Source organism: Cupressus sempervirens, chromosome 3 (genome assembly GCF_028749045.1).
Source record: "Cupressus sempervirens isolate cs-2001-9-10 chromosome 3, ASM2874904v1, whole genome shotgun sequence".
Taxonomy (NCBI): Eukaryota; Viridiplantae; Streptophyta; class Pinopsida; order Cupressales; family Cupressaceae; genus Cupressus; species Cupressus sempervirens.
In genome coordinates, this window is record NC_143120.1 from 502729066 (window position 1) to 502749414 (window position 20349).

Consider the following 20349-nt stretch of genomic DNA (forward strand, 5'->3'; position numbering starts at 1 on the left):
TTTGAACAAAAAGTGAGAGAAAGAAGAAAGAAGGAGAAAAAGTTGGGAGAAACTCAAAGAAGAAAGAAGGAGAAAGAGGTGGGAGAAACTCAACTACGTTGACTCAATAAAACTAAAAAAGAAGATTTTTTGGATTACATATGTTGAAGGTTCATGTAATCAAATTACATGTAGTCTATCTTCTACAACTGCAAAACTAAAAATTCCCTTGAAGAAAAATTTAAAACTGTTGAATCAATCTTGTAGATTATCAACAAAGGCTCTACACTTGATGATGCAATCATGGATGGTAAACAAATTGGGAATTCCTTTATTCTATGTCATTGCATTCTCTTTGATGAATTTCAAGTTATCATTTGAAAACTTTATGTAATCAAGCTTTTCCTCATTTCACGATTGTGAATTATTCTTGTCATATTTCCACATTCTAGAGTTTACGACACTTTGAAAACCTTTTAGATAATGTCTAGATGTAAACTCGAAACACATCTCTCTCTCTCTCTCTCTCTCTCTCTCTCTCTCTCTCTCTCTCTCTCTCTCTCTCTCTCTCTCTATTTTCCTAAAGTTATCCTTATATTATTTCGTGCATCGATGGATTGTTAGTTTCTATTTTTTTTAAAGAACTTTGGTGCATTGCCACACAAACTCAGGGCCTAGGGACACCATTGAGAAAGTGGAGACCAAATTAATATTTCTTCTTTTGATTCAAAGTATTTTTTCTTCATAATATGTCTCTATTATTTGAATAAATCCTATCATATCTTGAAAAGCTCATTGTATTATGAAGATTCCAAATAATGAAAACATCTTCCAATATGACTGGATCCATAGAGGGATAAGTCTTCAGCGTATGGATTAGATAGTTGATGCTTTTGAATGTTGTAAAGAACTTACCAAAATTGAGGTTTGGATGGCGGATTACATGTAGGAGAGTGGGGATTTTATTTTGGATGGCCAAGAATGTGAGTTTGAAGCATATGAATATGTTCAAAAATGATAATTTTGGTATTTAAAAGTGTGAACTTTAACTAAAATCAGGTTCTTTAGAGGTAATTACATCTAGTAAAAAATCATCATTTTTACTTGAGGTAAATATGCAATTAGTTTTGGAAGATGCAATTGCATATTTAGGAAGATGAAGTTGGAATGTATTTTGAAAATGGATTGAACATGGAAGATGAAAGCATGAAAATACACTTGCATTCTTGGGTTGAAATCCTCAACCTTTCACCAAAAATAAACCAAAACAAGCAACAAGATATATACACAAACTAAAAACAAAAAGAAAGGCATACCTCTTGCTTTTACTCAAATTTTGACAACTCCAAAATTTCTCTTTGCATGCAATTTCATTTTTGAGATGAAGAAGCTTCACATTTACAACAAAGATAAAGATTGTGAGCTTATTTTATAACTTAATGCAAGAAACTTTGAACAAATGGATAGTAATGAGCCAAAGAATGCATAAAGTAAGTAAAACAACCAAGAAATGCAAGCAAGATTAAATCCTCACACTTACTTGGAAATCAAAGAGCAAAATTTGGAAGCAATAGAAGTTACGATGAACTCGTCTTCTCCAAAATTAGGTTCTCCAAGTGCATTTTCATGTGGTAACCAAATATCTTTGAAATTTTCAAAGTTTTGTTCAAATTGTGCTCTCCAAGGTCAAATGTATGTGCAAGTATTGACCAAATGTGGTTGCAAGTCCCCTTCCTTCAAATGTTTCTTGTGATTTTGAGTTTAGAAGGCCCTAAGGCATGATTTTTAATACTTTTGATCAACAACTCGTGGTAAATGCATGAAAGATGAATGGTGTTATTGCATGTTTTCCATGTAAAATATGGTCTTGGGATGCAATAGCATGACATGCCTATTTGCATAAATAAAATTAGAGTCTTTAGATGCAAAAACAAGTAGTGAAGAATGAAGGCAAATGCATATAACATTGTTTTGACCTAAATTGCACTCTCCAAGTGCATTTGCATGTGATATTTTTTTGGCTAAAACACATGGTTTACATGTCAATTGGGGTCTTGGGATTCATTTGCATATTTTAAAATGAAACAAGTCAAAATGTTTTCACTTGAAGAGCAAGAATTAACTCTCTAGATGAAATAACATGTCAAATTTTTTGGTGCAAGAGGCAAATTGCACTCTCCAAGTGCATTTGCATGTTTTAACTATGCAAATAAAACACATGAATTTTGGCATTTTTGAAGTTGTAGAGGGAAAATGTGGACTTGGAGAGCATTTGGATGTCTAGTTATTGATCACACTCTCCAAATACTATTGAAAGTTTTAAAAAGTCAACAAACATGCATGTAGTGCAAAATTAGGGTCTTAATAGGGGATTACATGTCTTGTATTTGCTCTTAGAAGGAAATCACACTCTCTAGATGCAAACACAAGTTTTAAATATGCAATGCATTTACATATCTAGCCAAAATTTAGTTTTCTATATGCACTTGTGTTCTATTTTCATAAATTAAAATGTAATAGAGTTGCATCACTTAAGTTTTCTATTTAGCATATGTTTAATTGACTATTGAGAAAATATCACTTAAAGGGTCAAATACAATGTCTACACTATATAGTTTACATATTATGTCTAAATATATTCAAAAAGTACACAATCACTCAAATATTTTAAAATAGAGCATTAAAGTATATCTCAACATTAAATTAGAGTATAAAGTGAATAGAGTCACTTAAAAGAAAAATAAAAAAGTAACTCAACATCAAATTATAGCATAAAATGCACTATAGTCAATCTAATCACTTAAGTGATAAAGTAACTTAAAAACATAATATAATGTCATTTTAAGTTATATTTTTTCAAAAAGTGCAACTCAACATTAGAATATAACATCGATATTTAAATATGCAATTGGACTTGAAGAACCCACTTTTTAGACAATAAAACCTTGATATCTTGTGACTAATAACTTCAATTAAGCCCCAAGAGATATTTAATCAAAGGCAAAATTGAAAGCCAGAGATTGAAGGAAAACAAAAGATTAAAACAATCTAAATAAATACTTCAAAATACAAAAATGGTGTAAGACCCTCCTCATATGTATTTATTTAAATATGAATTTCTTGTTAAACCCTTTATAGGAGATTTAAATAGATGTATGAACATGACAAGGAAATGGTAAGGGAAATGATATTTTTCTTGCTAGAAAATAGTAGAGAATATTATGATAAACTCTAACTATCTTACGTATAATTATTTTATGATTGTTGCAATTATATAACTTAATACTTACCCTCTTATGAATCATTGGAAATTCAAAGACAAATATTATCAACTCACTAGAAGTTCTCTTAAGTAGCTTGATTTTAAATATTATAATTACATTATGATGTGTTAAGGTTGTTAGGGTATCGTGTACAAGAGGTTATACTTTTGTATTGGAACAAGTTATTTGGTTACTTGAAATTATGGTCTAAATCATAAATATTGACACCTGCATAACTAGGTGATAGATGGTTATGAACTTAGATGATGTTAATTATGGTACCTTGATATTAGATTATATGCATTTAGATAGTTTAGTATGCTTTATTAATGATGTTTATGATGTTTTAGGTGTACACGTGCATTATGATGATTATTTTAGTATTTTAATTTGAATTAATGATTATGTTATGATGATTCAATTATGAGATTAGTGATTTTAATCTATGTGCATAAATGGGAAAAGTTTATTTAAGTGAAAGTTATAATGTTTTGATCAATTTGATTATGTAATTTGGTTTGTGTGTGTGTGTGTGATTTTATCGAACTACTAATATTCACATTGAATGTACAAGAAAAAAGCCATAGAATTAATCAGAGAAATAGTAAATGACCCTCTGTGCAAACTATAAGACCAAGGTTCAATCCAATTAAGTGATTTGAACCTCATTGTCAAGTGTTTAATTTGTATCGTAATATGAATGTATGTGTATCGTTATGCATTTTGTGACATGTCAAATGTTATGTAAAAGTAAATCTTATGGTGTCACTTGACACTCATGATATGCACATGTTTTTTGACATGTCAATGTAACCCGTTAACCTAAGACTGATTTAGTTAGTAACCTAAATTAATATCCCTTGATTAGGGTCTAATGGAAAGGCTACGTCCTAAAGATTTTGGAGATTAGATATTTCAAGCCACTTGTATAGGTTAGGAATTGATCCTAGAAGCCAAATTTAATATAATCCAAGTGCCCAAGTGATAGGGGTATGTGTTATGAACCTTTTCCAGCCTTCTAGAACTTCCTAGCAACATTTATGACCCCTAAAATATCCCAATTTTCCTTTGTTGTGAAAATGGATCATCTCCATGTGGTTACCCAAGTTTACACTCTTGCTAAGAGGTTTCATTTATGATATGGGCAAGTGGGGAGACCAAAGGAGGCTTAGAGTCAAGATTGGAGTTATTGCTATTATGGGTGGGTGAGTTTAGAGGTTATTTAGAGGCCCTTTGAAGAGTTGGAGGGTGTTCACCCACTCTTTATTTTTAGAGAAGTCAAGCTTTGGAATTGGAAGGATGAAAGGATTAAGCTCATCTCAAAACTCAACCTTGCCATAACCTTTGTGATTGTAGGTTTCTCCATTGCCATGGATATGTTCATTTTGTTCATTGCATAAGTGTGTGTGTAAATCTCTTGTATGTTTGGATTTTTGTTTGTGTTGTTATCATGTGAGGGATGGGTATTGTGGGTTTTTACTTGCTTCCTTTTCATTTTATTTTCCTTTTTTTTTTTGGGAAAATTGTGAAGGGAGTGTTGGCATTACTCACCCTCGGATAGGACAGAAGTGGCCATGTATGGGGGAAGGGGTTAGTTGGACACAAAGATTATGTAGAGTCTCTTTTCATGATGAGGAGAGGGAAGAAAGTAAAGGTGTATGGGCCCGTGCATGCCAATGAAGCTGATCTTACTTTGGAGGGGATAAGGAGGAGAAAGTATGAAATTTTATGTGAATTTCTAGCCTCAAAAGGGCATGTATATTGTATGTTTTTACATTGAGCAGTCTCCTACTTGGTAGTCCACCTTCATCCCTATGTTATGGGTTTTATGTGAACCTAATTATGCAAGCCTTGGAAGGGTGTTCTTATGTTGTGTTTCATGATGTGAGATTTGATTTGGTTGTCACCTGGTTGGTTACAATTTCTCCCAGTTTAGTGGGTGGCCTTTCGAGGCCTAGGATGGGAGGTGAGCTCTCCATGGTTGTTCTATGTATTTTGTAGATTTCTTGGATAGGTTCTTGTGATGGAGCAACCAGTTTTAAATCCTTGGTAGTGTTCCTTGAGTCATTTGTTGGAGACTTCTCCTTATGATGACCTTTCATTGTATCTTGCAATCTTGTTATAAAAAAGGGAACTTGTATCTCTATTGAGACCATCTGGAATCATATTTCATTATGTAGATGTTGTTGTAATAAGAAGAATTATGATCCTTACTATAAATGTGATGATATAATGAGAAGATGTAAAATGGATTTCATTGCAAATCACTTGTAATTGCTTGGAATAGCTTAAATGCAGAAATCTAGTTGTTTCACAATTCAACCTCTTGTAACTCTGGATTTAAATTTTGAATACAAGTTGATTGATTATATTATATATAAGTATTTTTGTGAAGTAATTAAAATTATATTATGGATAGATTTACCTATGTTATAAAAAAATGAAATTTGATGTTCAATTGATATAGTTTTATAGTTGCAATCTAAATTTGTTAAATATGCATAATGGAATAATCAATATAAATTTGAATTTGAATGGACACATGATTATCACCCCAATAATATAATCCTAAACACATTAAAATTATCTCTAATATCACTAAAGAAAGTTGGATCAAATACCCACTAAACCATTTTTCTAAAGTCCTAAAAAAAAGTCATTAAAAGAAAAATGGATAAAAAGAGCACCTACAAGATGTTGTCAAATACATGGGAAATATTTTAATTCCAAATTTTGGTAACAAATAATATTCCTTTGATTCCCTCACTTTTCCCTACACAACATATAAAAAATAATAATAAATACAAAAAAAACATACACTAAAACCTTTCTTAAAAAGAAGGGGAGCAACTTTAATACTCGTCTTAAATACTTTAAGGGGAGCCCTTTTCATTGGGCTGCCCATCCTCCTTGTGCACATGTTTAAACATGTTGGGGTCATGTACACTCACCCCACCCCATACTCCAAGGAAGGTACACATGTTTTAGTTTTGGAGAGGACACAAATCAACAAGGTTTGAAAAAGAAATAACTACACATCAATTCTCTTATCTCCTAAAATACCACCACATAACTTTTTCCCTCAAAACATGCATTCAAAGATGCTCACATCACCCTCCTCTTTGATGACTTGGGCATTGACTTGGAAAGTGATGTGATGTGATTGCTTAAAACTTCTCCAACCCTTTTCCTTTACCTTTTTATTGCATCCACATGCCCTAGAAATGCTTCCATGTGTACTAAGTGGGGATAAGGCCTTACAGCCCTTGGGAAACATGTGGAAGGTGTGGGGGACCATGTACCTACACTTAGAGAACCACCCAAGCCTTGTGAAAAAGTAGGGGGCAAGGGGTAGGGTCATGTGGTGTAGGTGTTAGGTATTAGAAAAGGGTGTGGGGCAGGTTAGGATAATGTATGATTAGGAAAATTTAGATTTGTTAGTAGCATATATTTAGTAATTATTAATATAGTTAGTTAGTTTTGAATTAAATCAAATTTGTTAATTAGTAATTTTGGTTAGTAATTGTAAATAAGCTTTAGTATAAAGGTAAATTTGAATTTAGATATTCTAAATTTACAGTGACAATGTTAGTTGCTTAGGCAAGTAATGTTATGTTTTAGTTAGTAATTGTTATCATGTGGATAATTAATATTTTAATATCTTATAATAAGAATAGAATTTGGTGATAGAAACAAAGTGAATGCAATAGCATGCAAGGGTAGATTAGTAATGTATTAAAGGGTTGTAGTTCTTAAGTGATAGTGGTTTATGATTTCATGGTAAGGTAACATGTATGTTGAAATCAATTTATTAATGAATGTTTAAATGTTTGATTTAGTTCTAAATGGTTAGGTTATAATTGGGACAAAGTGTTAAGGTGTTTCTAGGCCATCCTAAATGTAGCTCCGAACACCTATAGGTTTATCTGTAAAATGACTTAAGTATGAAGGTATCACACCAAACTAATGTAACTAGTATTACTAATCAAATGTTTCTCAAATAGTATGCCACACTTTATTAAACATGAAACTAAAGTTAGTCAACTAATTCATTCAACCTGACCTAGGCATTCTTGTAGCACAAGAACCTAGGGTTTTGAACCCATGCAGTAGAATGGAATAATGACTCTGCATTCTCATGCAATGTAAATAAAATTCAAACTATGTACCTAGATCTTGTAACCTGAAAAACTAATTGTACCATGTTATTACTCTTTTGCAAAGTGCTCAATAATGGGTTACATTTTTATGTGTTAACTTAGTTGTTATTACCTTTAAAAAAAAAAAAGATTGTTATTATGCTTTTTGCCCTAATTTTTGGGCATGACAAAGGGGATTTGAAGGCTTCAAAAATCAAGTATAGGTTAACACATTAAAAAAATAAAAAAGACTTGACGATAGGCTTCAGTAAAAGGATTCATTAAATTAATTAGGAATGATTGTTTGATCAATCTTGGCTAGTTAAATTATGAATTATCTCAGAGGAACATGAAACTCTATTAGACAATTTTATATTGTTACCTACATTTTTTATGACTAAATGTAGGACAAAAATTGGATCTATCTGAGAAACATCATTTTTTTGTTCTTGGAAACAAAGAGTGGCATGGAATTTAGTTCTCTAAGTGGCTTTATCCACTCCATTGGGTTGTAGAGTCAAACGACTAACAAAAAAAAACTAAAATAAAAAATCCTACAACCAAAAAAATGTAAAAAAAATGTACAAGGTGTACTTATATGATAATCACTAGAAGTAATGTTTCAGATGTTGTCTACTAGATGGCAGGGACATTGGGTTTCCATCATGGTATACAGGCAAGAAATTGTTTTCACCTACAACTAGGTGAATTCTAAAAGGGCCTTGCGAAAGAGAGTCAAATTTGTTGTGCATTCCTTTTGGTTCTCTTCTTTTATCCAAGAGAAGGATAGGATCCCCAACTTGGAATTCTCTATGTTTGGCTTTCTTATCAAAGAGAACCTTGACTTGTTGTTGATGAGTAGAAAGTCAATCCACTACTTCTTTTTGTTCCTCCAATTGTTGAAGAAACATGATCTTGTTGTCCAATGAGCTTGAATAAGTTTCATCTTTAGATGACTGCACAAACTTGAGAGAGGGAAGCTCTAAAGTTATAGGAAACTTAGCATTGATCCCATATAGAAACTAAAATGTAAATTTTCCAAGATTGTTGGAAGTGTACTAAGCATTGCCATTATGTTTGGTATGTGTTTTCCAAATGACAACAACCTCTTATATATATATAAAGAGAATAATCAATAAAGAGAAAAGTCCCTTCGTGGGGCATGTCTATTCATTAATTAGATGATTAATATAATATAAGCTTTAATCATAGTTATATATATACACATACATACATACATACATACATACATATACATAACAATAAACTTATATCTCCTCTATGATGAACCCACATAAAAGATGAATACATCCAAATTGACTAAAACTTTAACACTCCCTCTTAGTCAAGAAGGATAAATACTTTTTGATAATCAAAGGTAAAGGATGATCAGTATTTTGAATAACCCAAAGATGATCAACAATTGTCATCTAAGCTCTTAATTATTATAATACCTAGTATTCATTTATACAAAAAAACCCAAAGATAATCAACATGATGACATCGAAGTTCTTAGTTGTTAGTCTCACAAAATGCATGCTTGCCTCATACCCAATATGTATCTATATAGACAACTTGAAGATAGTAAATTTAATGACATTTTGGCACTCAGTTGTAAGTCTCACAAGATGCATATTCTCATTATTTAAGTACAACACTTACTCAAAATGCATAACATACAATTTAGTCAATTGAAGCTGTCACACATAAACACTTCCTCTTAGCTAGGGAGGATAAACACAAGACATATATTACACCATTGGTAATATTAGGAATGACAAGTTTAAGGACCTCTTTGATCAAAAGATATCCATCATTTTAATATCACATTTGATATCAAAAGTATTGGTCTCCTAGAATACATGATATTCACCAATACTCAAATGTGTGATATCACATCTGATATCAAAATCAATTGGCCTCCCAAAATATTTGATATTCACCATATACTCTAAGTAATGGTCTCCACAATATCAACTCTTGATACTCACTATATACTCAATAAGGTAATGGTCTATAGGATATCAACATATGATATTCACCATTTACCAAAAAATTGTTTATAAGTTATGTGCACACACATTCTCATTATGCGTACCATACAAACATCCACCATACAAGGTAGAATCTATCATGATCTGCATAGATATCATAAGATATCCATCATAATAGAAAATAAAGTTATTGTGAGATCATCACTTTAGAACAACTTCTCTAAATACAAGAGATGATCATGTGAAAGTCATTACTTCCTCATGATGTACACAAGGGGTAGGCCCATTAAAATCACATAGTCACAAGGTATATTCATGAATCATAGTCCTCTTGACTGTTACAATTTATTGATCACTACAAGATCCATCTCAACATGGTTTACTCCCTCTAAACCAATAAGAATGAGACCATCAAAGGTTGAATGAATCTGTAGTGCATGCCCCTAGTTCGCATTTCTGCTATCATTGTCGAACTCTTTTAGGCCAATTTTATGCTTGATTAATAGTATTATAGTTTTGAGATTATCAGATATTGTTTTACATTCAGTTGATTATATGATGAGATTACTTGGTACTCTATATTTCATGTATGTATGATGATTATATAGTGTTTTCAATTATTGATGATGATTAGTTAGATGGATTATTATGTGTTTTTTTATGGATACTTACCCCATACTACATGTGTATGGTGTGTGTGTTTGTTTTCTTTATGTATGGCATTTTTGATGTGGTTAAGGAAGGGAGTCATAGTCACCTGCTAGTCAAGATCTACACGATGCACCACTTCCTACCATTGCCTTTTTAGCTTAGATTATTGTATCTGTACATGCATCGATTTTATGCAGGTTGTAGGTACCAGGTATCAACTTCCTTGAATTGCTAGGATGAGCGTACCCTATCGCATTATCTCAATGGTAAGAGAGGAGAGATAAATTATCAAGTCCAAATCCTAAACCTTTAAGCCATTTGTCCTAATTGAAAATTAGGACAAGTATTTGAGTTGAGTATCGTTCGAATGCATTGAATGACATTAATTCATGACTATAACCCTTTAGTTTGATTTTGTATGTGTTTTGTTATGATGGATTTTCATATTTTATTTTATGAGTCTTTAGTGAATTTTCTATTAATTAAGTCTAATTAAAAGATTAAATTAATGATTTAATTTAATGAAAAATTATTATGACATTTTAATATTTAATTATATTTAATTAATTGGAAAATTAATTAAATAAAAAAGAATTAAATTTGAAGATAAAAGTTATAAGGATAATTTTAGAATGTGATAATATTAATTTAATTTAATAATAATATATTTAGAGTTCATTTTTAAATAAATGCTAAATAATATTATTATTTAAGTTAGTAAATATTTCATCGATTAAGTTTTGAAAATAAATTAAAAGTGGGAAAAGATATTAAATTATGAAAAAAAATAAGTTTGCATGATGTATGCATGAGATTAAAATATAAGAAATTAATTAAAAAGATAAAACAAGTGAATTTAATAAAGATATTTTAATTGCATAAAGTGTGCATGAATAAAATTTAATTAATTAATTGAAAAGAAAAGTCAAATAAAAAGTAAATTAAGTAATTTAATAATGCAATTAACGTGCATGGAAAAGATAAATAAAAGTTTAATCAGAGTTGAAGTCTAGTGAACGAAGAGTTCTCTCAAGTGAATGCACAATTAGTGCCCCAATTTGAGGAGAAAAGTTCTTATCACCAATTGAAGGTTCATTTTGAGGGACACAAATTTTGGGAGCGAATTTTCTAAGAGGAAGGAATTTTTCTGGAAAAGAGAACGTTCTGTGAGGAGGGATTTCTCTTCAATCTTCTTGGGGTGTAGCGATTAACATCAGTGTCCAGGTAGATGCTTGTGAATATTCGCACAATTTAATTACGCAATTTCTCTTTCTTATTTTCTTCGTGCCTATGAAATGTAAATCTGAATTCTCTGTGATGAACCCTTAAACATTTTAATATTGTAAATTATTAAATGCTTCCCAATATCTTCTGCATACGTGGAGATTAGAAAAGTAATCAGAAACCCTCGTTTTCTAGATTAAAGAATTTAGAATTTTTATTCAGGAAGGGTTTGACATAAAAAGAAAATTTTATATTAGAAATTTGAATGGTTAAACATATTTTTCCTATTAGACTAAATTTGTAAATATTACCAAAAAATTAAAAATTAAAAATATTGTAGTATGGGAAGAACGGGGTTAGTTTTATCAAAAAAATTAAATTAAATTAAATTTTTTAATCAAAAAATTTAAAAATAAATAAATATTAAAAAAATCAAATTTTGGGGGGGGGGGGGAGGCGGGGCCACCACCCCCATCTCCCAATGGCAGCCGCTGACGCAAGCTCTGTAGATGCAAGACCTTCTGACACAGGCGCTGTCGTTGCAGGCCTACGACAGCAGTCGACCATCCCTTAAAAAGGGGGCCGACGGCTTAAGCTTGCCGTTATATTTTGTTTTAAGTTTGTTAAAAAAAAATTATTATGTTATTTAATAAAAAAAATTATCAATACTTTTTATTATTATTAATTAATTTATTAATATATTTTAATTATATTTAAATTTAGTTAAATATTAATTAATGAATTTAATTAATAAATTTTGTTAATATTTATTATTGTTTTTAATTAATTAATAAGTATTTGTATTAATATTAATTAATTAAATAAAGTATTAACTAATATTATGGATCTTTTAGGACAAGAAACTATTAATTAATTTAGTTAAACATTATTTAATTAGAATTAATTAATAATGAAAGATGTTTGAATAAGTATTAAATTTATTTAATACTGATTTTAATAAAGTCATAGATTATTTCTTTGAAAATTAGCGAGTATTATTTTATTAATTTAAATAAATTATTACTCCTTGATTATTTTGGGAAAATTGACCTAAATTAGATAGGGGTAACTATGTGAATTACTTAAAAACAAGAATGGGTAATTTGTAAGGGTCAATTATGGATTTTATCTATTTAAAACATATGTTCAATTGGTAATGGAAAACCTTAAATTAATTCAAAAATATATTATCATTCAAACCCAACTGTGAGACTCTAATGTTTTCTATGTATTGTTTATACTTTGGGGTGTTGGGGGTTGATTTAGCTTTTACCAGTCTTACGTTGTTACTAGAGGCTTGGGGTTATGTGATTGTGATGTTATGATGTTTTGATCTTGATCTTGATTATTTTTACTCAACCATGGTAATGTGATGATATGCTCTACGATGAGTTTGTATTTTACTGTTTGTTATTGCTTTCCAGTCTTCTTGTATGAAATTGAGGTGTATGTTTATGAGATATTTGACTTAACCATTTATGAGTTCTCGATCAGTTATATTTGGATTACTTTCCAATCGCCTTGATGGGACTGAAGTGGTGCTTTGATCTTGGTGATGTCATGCTATAACATGTTTGACTTAACCATTTTGAGTCGTTGATCAATATTATTGGGATACTTTTCAGTTGTTCATTGATAACCGATGGATATTGTGATTTATCTTGGGATGCTTTCTAGTTGCTCGTAGAGAACTGATGTGATTATTGTGGATTATCTTTTGATGCTTTCCAATCACCTGTGTATGACTGAGGTGATATTTATATGATTCTTAGATTTGTGATTTTATGAGCCTAGGGTAGGTTATCTACTTGTAGTGTCAGGAAGTGGCTTGAAAAAGGGGTCGGGGGCCCTAAGTGGTCTTGGGGGTAACCCATTGCAAGTTGTTTTAATAAGTGAAAACATTACACTAAATGAGAGTAAAATGAACCTAATAAGAGTCTTGTATGTTCTCACCCATGCCTCAAGTGCTAGTATAGACTAGGGTGGGAATAGAGAGAATGCTTGGTTGTGACCTTGCATTCTGTAGTATGCCTTGTCAATACGAGAGGATACTAGTGGCTGTAGTGGGATCACTAGGGACTTGAGAGTCCTAAGGGATTGCTCAAGTAACTCCAAGCATGATTCATGCGATGACACTTGCCTGCTTACATAGTAGGTTTCCTACATGTCTTTGTGTGCCTCTGGGGTCTAGATGTCGATCTATTTTAGAACCTTTGAGTTAGTATACTTTTAGGATTTCCTGGACTTAGAGAGTACTTGGGATATGTGATTTGATATCATGTTTCAGACTTGAGACTATCTCCTTAGCACAATGGGAGTGGGCCATTTAGGTTCCACATAGTCGGGTGGTAGTGCTTTTTACTCTTACCATTGAGATTCATCTGTAGCCACCGTGGCTGGAGCTTCTTGGGATGCTTTTTTATCATGTTTAGATGATGTTATTACTGACACATTTCCTTATATTGATGATTAGCATGTGATAGGTGATGTTATCTACTTTGTAGGATCATCTTATATTTTATTCTAGCATGTTTTAGTAGTGACGTCCCTATTACGATGGTACATATGATCTGATTAGTGGCTTGGGATATTATGCATGGGGGATGGCTAGGGCCCATGATGGTCTTATGATGCTATTGATGGTTGGGAGGAACCACGCACTTAGTTGTGTTTTATGATGGATAGTTGTATTTCATGTTCGATGTTTATATCTTTTATGATGGATGGATGTATCATGCATGGTGGATGGTTTCATTTATTTTATTGTACTTGTATCATGGATGCAAGGAGGATGTTGTATTTATATTTCTTCATATGGATATTCTTTTAGCCTTTCATACCATGTGACATGTACAGTAGATGATTGAGCATTCCGAATTGATTTGCAAAGTGGCATTTAGAAAAAATGTATATTATGGACTTTGGACTTTCTATTATTCTTTCATGTGGATGTGGTAGTTGATAGACTTATCTTTAATTAAATTTATACGTGATTCAATGTCATGAAATCCTTAAGGAAAGTAACCTGTTATGTATACTTTAGTTGATTGTATGTTATTGCTTCTGTTACTATGTGTTTATGTGTATGTTATACCTTTCTTTCTTGTTTCAAAAAAAAATGTTGGCAAAACTTAGTAAAACTTTAGGTTGTTTCTTTTGGATCCCTTGGCAGGGTGTTACAAAATCGCATCCTCTATCTACTTCCTCTCTTTCAATGTTGCCTCTAATGAAATACAAGGATTCCTTCAAATCTCAATCTCCCTCTTCTTGCAATAATATTCTTGAAGGAAAAGATCAAGGCAAATAGCTCTTTATCATAAAAAATAGAAATACAAATAAGAGAGATGCTACAATGATAAACTAAAAATAAACAAAGTTAATAAGCATTACTACATTTGGGATCAAATTGTGATAGTAGGTCGTCAAAATTGTGACAACCTCTCATTGCCCAAGTGACACCAGCACGAATTAGCCTTGTTAGATAGGCTTCAGACTTTTTTGTCACAAATTGTGATGACAAGCTAGTTTTTCACAATTGGGATGCCTATGTCATCATAATTTGGAAAAAATAAAGGTGAAGAGTATCTCTTTACATCATTGTAATTTGGACAGTTGATTGTAGCAATTATGATGGTTGATATTTTCAATCTTTTGTTGCACTTGCCATGGAGTTGTTGTAGGCTCAATGGGCATCCATCAGATTGGACATCGCAACGGTGACAACATGCAACGACAATATTGTTAGAGTGACATCCATCCGGTGGATGTTACCATCACAAGTGTGATAATTTGTGACAACAATGGTGTGAGAGTGACTACTTCCCATCAAGAAAGACGTTGTAATTGCGATGGCTCATTGCATTGTCGAAAAAATTTGGTATTTCTGGTATTCTATTGTTAGTTCCTTCCATGGAAAAGAACTCTAGAAGTGTAGGCATCTAAACACACCGTAAATATTGTTCTGATCTATGTGCTAAAGGACAAACCTTGAATCAATATTTTAATATCTTTTAAAGCATGTTTGCAGTCATTGAAACAATATGGATCATATTGGAGATTAAAACAATGCCTAACAACATTATACATAGAAATTTTAAAAAGAAAATTGTAACTTAAGTATTAAGCAAAATAAGGACCACACTGGTGCAATGATCACATCATTTGGATCACATTGTCTACCACTTGAACATACAAGATTTCTCAAATAATGCCAAACATAACTTTTGTATGTTTGTTTTTAACTAAACAACATATATTTAATACATAGATCAACTCTTGAACAACTTGACTCCAATTTCTTTACTTCATTCAACTCATGAACAACTTGAATGACAAAGATAAGTATAAGTTATAGGCCAGAGAACACAAGCAACTCCAATTTTATAAAATTCTAAACAGAAATAGAAAAAAAATTCACCTTCATAAAATCTTCTTAGATTACATAGTCACGCTTCACATGGATGGTTGTCATACCAACTTTTGTACAAATGTTACGAAGATTTTCTCCATTGAAGCCTCGATAAAAGTTGAAATAATCTCAGCTATACAGTAATTAATCAAACAATAATTACCAACTCCAGCACATACCAGTATAGTATAGGATAAAAAATCAATATTTTGGATAAATTTCAAATTATTAAAGAAGCAGAACAAGACCTCAGAAAGGTTTACAACAACTTCATAATCTATGTCTCTATGTTTTGTAATCCTTGCAGCATGTATTTTCAATACTTTTGTTCTTGCTTATTCATTTGGAAGTGGAATCTCAATCTTTCTATCCAAACAACCAAGTCTAAGTAGGGTTGGGTCTAGAACATCAGGATGATTTGTTGTCATGATCATTTTTACCTACATTTAATGTTAGAAGTTAACAAGATTTTCATGTCATAATGAAAAACACACTACCTTGAAGAATCTTAAATAAGCTACATAACATAGTTTCTTATTTAATGTAGTTGATTGACAATTACAATAGCTTGAGCACCTTAAAACACAATACCTTTCCTAACTGATCAAAACCATCTAGTTGGTTAAGAAATTCCATTAAAGCTCTTTGATTTTCTCGATCAACACTTGTTCCTTCACTAAAATGGCATTCACCAATTGCATCAATTTCATCCATAAATATAAGGCATGGTTGCAAAAAAGCCCCACTATAACATTAATCATTTCATTTATATTATTCAGAATACTTATTAGTAGATTGCAATGCAATTACTAAGAGGAATAAGGTTTCAAGCATATAGAGAAATACTTTTAAGTGTCAATACCTTCAAATTCTTAGATGTGATGAGCTAATAATTCAACATAAACAATGTTTTGAAATTTTAAAAAAACTATTATTATATATAAACAAAATATTAGCATTTTTAATTATATTAACAAATACCAAAAATTAGTCTTTTGATGTTTAAATGAATAAGAAGTCATACCTGTTGATGTCGTGCATAACCAAACATTTCCCTCATCAACCTTGCACTTTCGCCAGTATAACTATCTATTATAACACTTGAAACCACTTGAAAAATAGTATTACCAAAAGAAGGCATAAATCAAACCTTAGGTACAAGAAATAAGAAAGTTGGATTGCATAAAAGTAATATGAATATCAAAAAAGTTAAGCTACAACCTTAAGGAAAATGGCATCAATGTTACTAGAAATAGCTCTTGCTAATAGTGTAGTTCCCATTCCGAAGGGCCATATAGAAGTACTCCCTAAAATTGGAGAAAAAATAATCAACCTCTATGAAACAATTCGAACAAGAAGAAATTAAACATGCAAGTTGAAATTTACATAAACAAGTAATTACCATGATTAATTTGCACCCCACACACAAATTTTACCTTAGGAGGTTTGATTCCAACCCTAAGAAAGAGTTCAAGATTCATAAAAGTAAGTTCAGTAGATTCTCTCAGCTCCCTAATTTGATTTACTAACCCTGGTACTACTGAGTAGCTCACATTGCTAGGATCCTCATGTAGCATATTATAAAAAACAAGGTCCACCTGCATCTAATATACACAAACAAAATGATTAGCCTTTTTCCAAAAAATTCCTTCAAATATTATGATATAATTTGTGCTTATTAACATCTTGTCGATGTGAGATTCTAATGCTAGGTACCTCACAAGGAATAGCCCTCATTATTGTAAGTGTTTTCATGTCAAGAACAACACATGTACTTGCAATGAGTTTATCTTTATCTACCTTATTCCGACACCCAACAACATATCTTGGCCCACTACTAGCTTTCACAATTATAGTACAAAGAAAAATTCATAATCCCAAAATTAGAAAAACTAATTTACTTCAATAGTACAAGCATGAATAGTTAAATATTATTATTTTTAAAATCAAACATCCATTGGAGATAGAATCATAGATTCATAGGTGATACATATATTAGAACAATAGTGAAATAAAGTATGATCCTACCACATCCACATTCCCCTATTGGGAAAATCTGAGAAATGTAAGAATGTTTGAAGGGGATTTTTTGAAGAACCCTAAAAATTATGGGAACAATATTTCAAAATGGAAATAACAAGGATCAAGGATAGGAGCAAGAGATGAGGATGCATCCAAATGGGGGATAAGGAACCTAGAAAATAAGTATGAGCATATTTTTAAAATTATATATTTTCGTCACCTTTCAAACTACATTTATGCATTTGATTGCATGTTAAACATGTAAATATCATATAGAAGAATGTATGATATTGATGCAAAGTAATAAAGAAAAAATCATCTAATGGTTCTTGATTAATTTTCCAACTGTAGCCATGCCAAAACATGTCATTTTTATAATATTATATCAATCAGTCACCTTTCCAACAATATTTGTGCATTTAATTGCATGTCAAATATGTAAATATCATGGATACTGAATGTGTGATATTGATATCAAGCAATCAAGAAAAAACTATCTAGTGGACCTCGATTACTTTTCTTATTGTACCCATGTTAAAACATGTCATACTTATTATACTATATCATCCAGTCACCTTTCCAAAACTATTTAAGTAGTTGATTACATGTCAAATATATAAATGTTAGGACTATAGAGACAAAAAATGACAATCAAGGAAAAACTATCTAATGGTGATTGACCAATTTTCTGAGTCTAACCATGTATGATAGTGAACCAAGAACAAATTTAAGGAAACTATTAACTAATAAACTAGTATGTTAGTATGTTTTTCTATGAACTTTTTCACCTTCAAAGGAAGATAAACTACCCATACATAGCAATACATAAAATAAAATGAGAGATTAAGCATGGAACTATATATTGCTCTATTATGGAAAAAAAAAAAGTGTATCTACAGGACATAATTACACTTTAGTTGTTATTTGGAAGTGTGAATAAATGGAAATAATTACATGGAAAAGCTAAAAAAATTCAACATGTCACCACAATCAAAGAAATAATGAGAATAGCTCATCAGAACATTGTGAAACAAAAGAATGCACAAATACATAAATTATGGTGTATTCATGTACCCTAGAAGATTGTTTTTCCCATTAAGTCTACTATCCCCCAACATATCAAGTCAATTTGTATGACAAGATTCATTAAAAAAAAAATTTAAATATATCATGAAATGTATACTTTAGATTGATCTAATATCATTGTTTCCACTATTCAAATTCTTCTTCATGTCTCCCAATTTACAACAAAAGTTATCAAATGCAATCATTCAATGAGAAAATGGAAAATATAACAATAAGAGGAGAAAAACCCGGTGACTCATAGCTTTGCCCATCCTAGTGTCATAATTATAATGCAACACAAGACATGAGAAACTACCAATACAAAAATGAAGATATGTAGTTGATGGAGTCCATCTTGTGATATAAGAGGAACCTTCCCCTGCATCAAAATAAGGAAAAGATCATTTAATTTTATTTCCATTAGAAAAATAGCTGCATTTAATCTAAATATACAAGAAAAAAATTCTACCTTTGAAGCAAAATGATTAGATGCAACCTCATCAGTTGCCAAGCTCTGCCTTAATGGTGTTTCATGAGAAGCTATGAGCATGAACTTTCTATGTATTGAAAACATTTCAATCTCCTCAACACTACTATCTTCTTCTTCTGAGGCCTCCTCCTTTAGAAATGGAAGGAAAGAGTCTCCTAAGCTCTCAAATAAACAAATCTTTACAATTCTTGTTTGTCCAACAGTAAGCAAAAGTGAGATAAATCCCAATAGCATCAATTTTGCAAGCAATTTAGAAGAAATCAAGCTAAATACTTTAATCGTGTTATTTAAATTAGATCATGATTTCTAATATATTTCTCTTATTTATATGATGAATCATAGAATGTGATCCAAGATGTTGATGCAAAAATAACAACACAATCAAACATGATTGTAGATAAATGGAAATAATAGAATATCTTAGAGAGGAATAATTGGAGGCAATCCCATAGAAAGCCATTATTTTAAATACTTCATACGTTGCAACTAAACTTTATAAATCAATGAGTTTGACTATGGCATCCTTCTAAATTGCTTGAAACCAAGAGATTCACATAATTAGTTGCAATGCATTCACATGTTAAAGTTGAGGTTCACTCGGTTTTGAGAATAGTTTAATATTATCTACTAATCAGGGCCAACCACATGAAGTTGGAAGCTCATTTGCTCCCCCCCAATAGCTAAATTCCCCGTTAACATCTAAAAGTTATTCATTCTATTAATAAAATGTAACATTCATGAATTATCACATGATAACATTCAGTAACACACAAGTTTCATTTGAACATTCACAAGAACATTTAATAGAACATAAATAAAACATCTAGACATTAACATTTGTCATTATCAAATAAGTTACATAAGTTCACATGAATCATTTGTTTTTTTTTTTTTTGTGTCCTTCCCTATATTTTTGAAGAGGCATATCCATGTCGTCATCAATATTTATTCTCACCCATGGACATGCACTTGTTGTCATTTGCAAATGTGGGTCCTCTGCAATAACAAATAAAAGGGTTAAATTTTTTTTAAAATAGACTTCAAAGATTTTAAAGAATATTGTAGTGCTCTTTACCTTTTCCAACCACATCATCTAGCCCACTGGCTTGGACCT

General features: G+C 31.2%; 1 pseudogene; it reads right to left on the bottom strand.

The window, feature by feature from the left end:
* Window positions 1-17509, bottom strand: part of LOC149567380 (26S proteasome regulatory subunit S10B homolog B-like) — a 114165-nt pseudogene extending 96656 nt beyond the window's left edge.
* Window positions 17510-20349: the final 2840 nt, after the last annotated feature.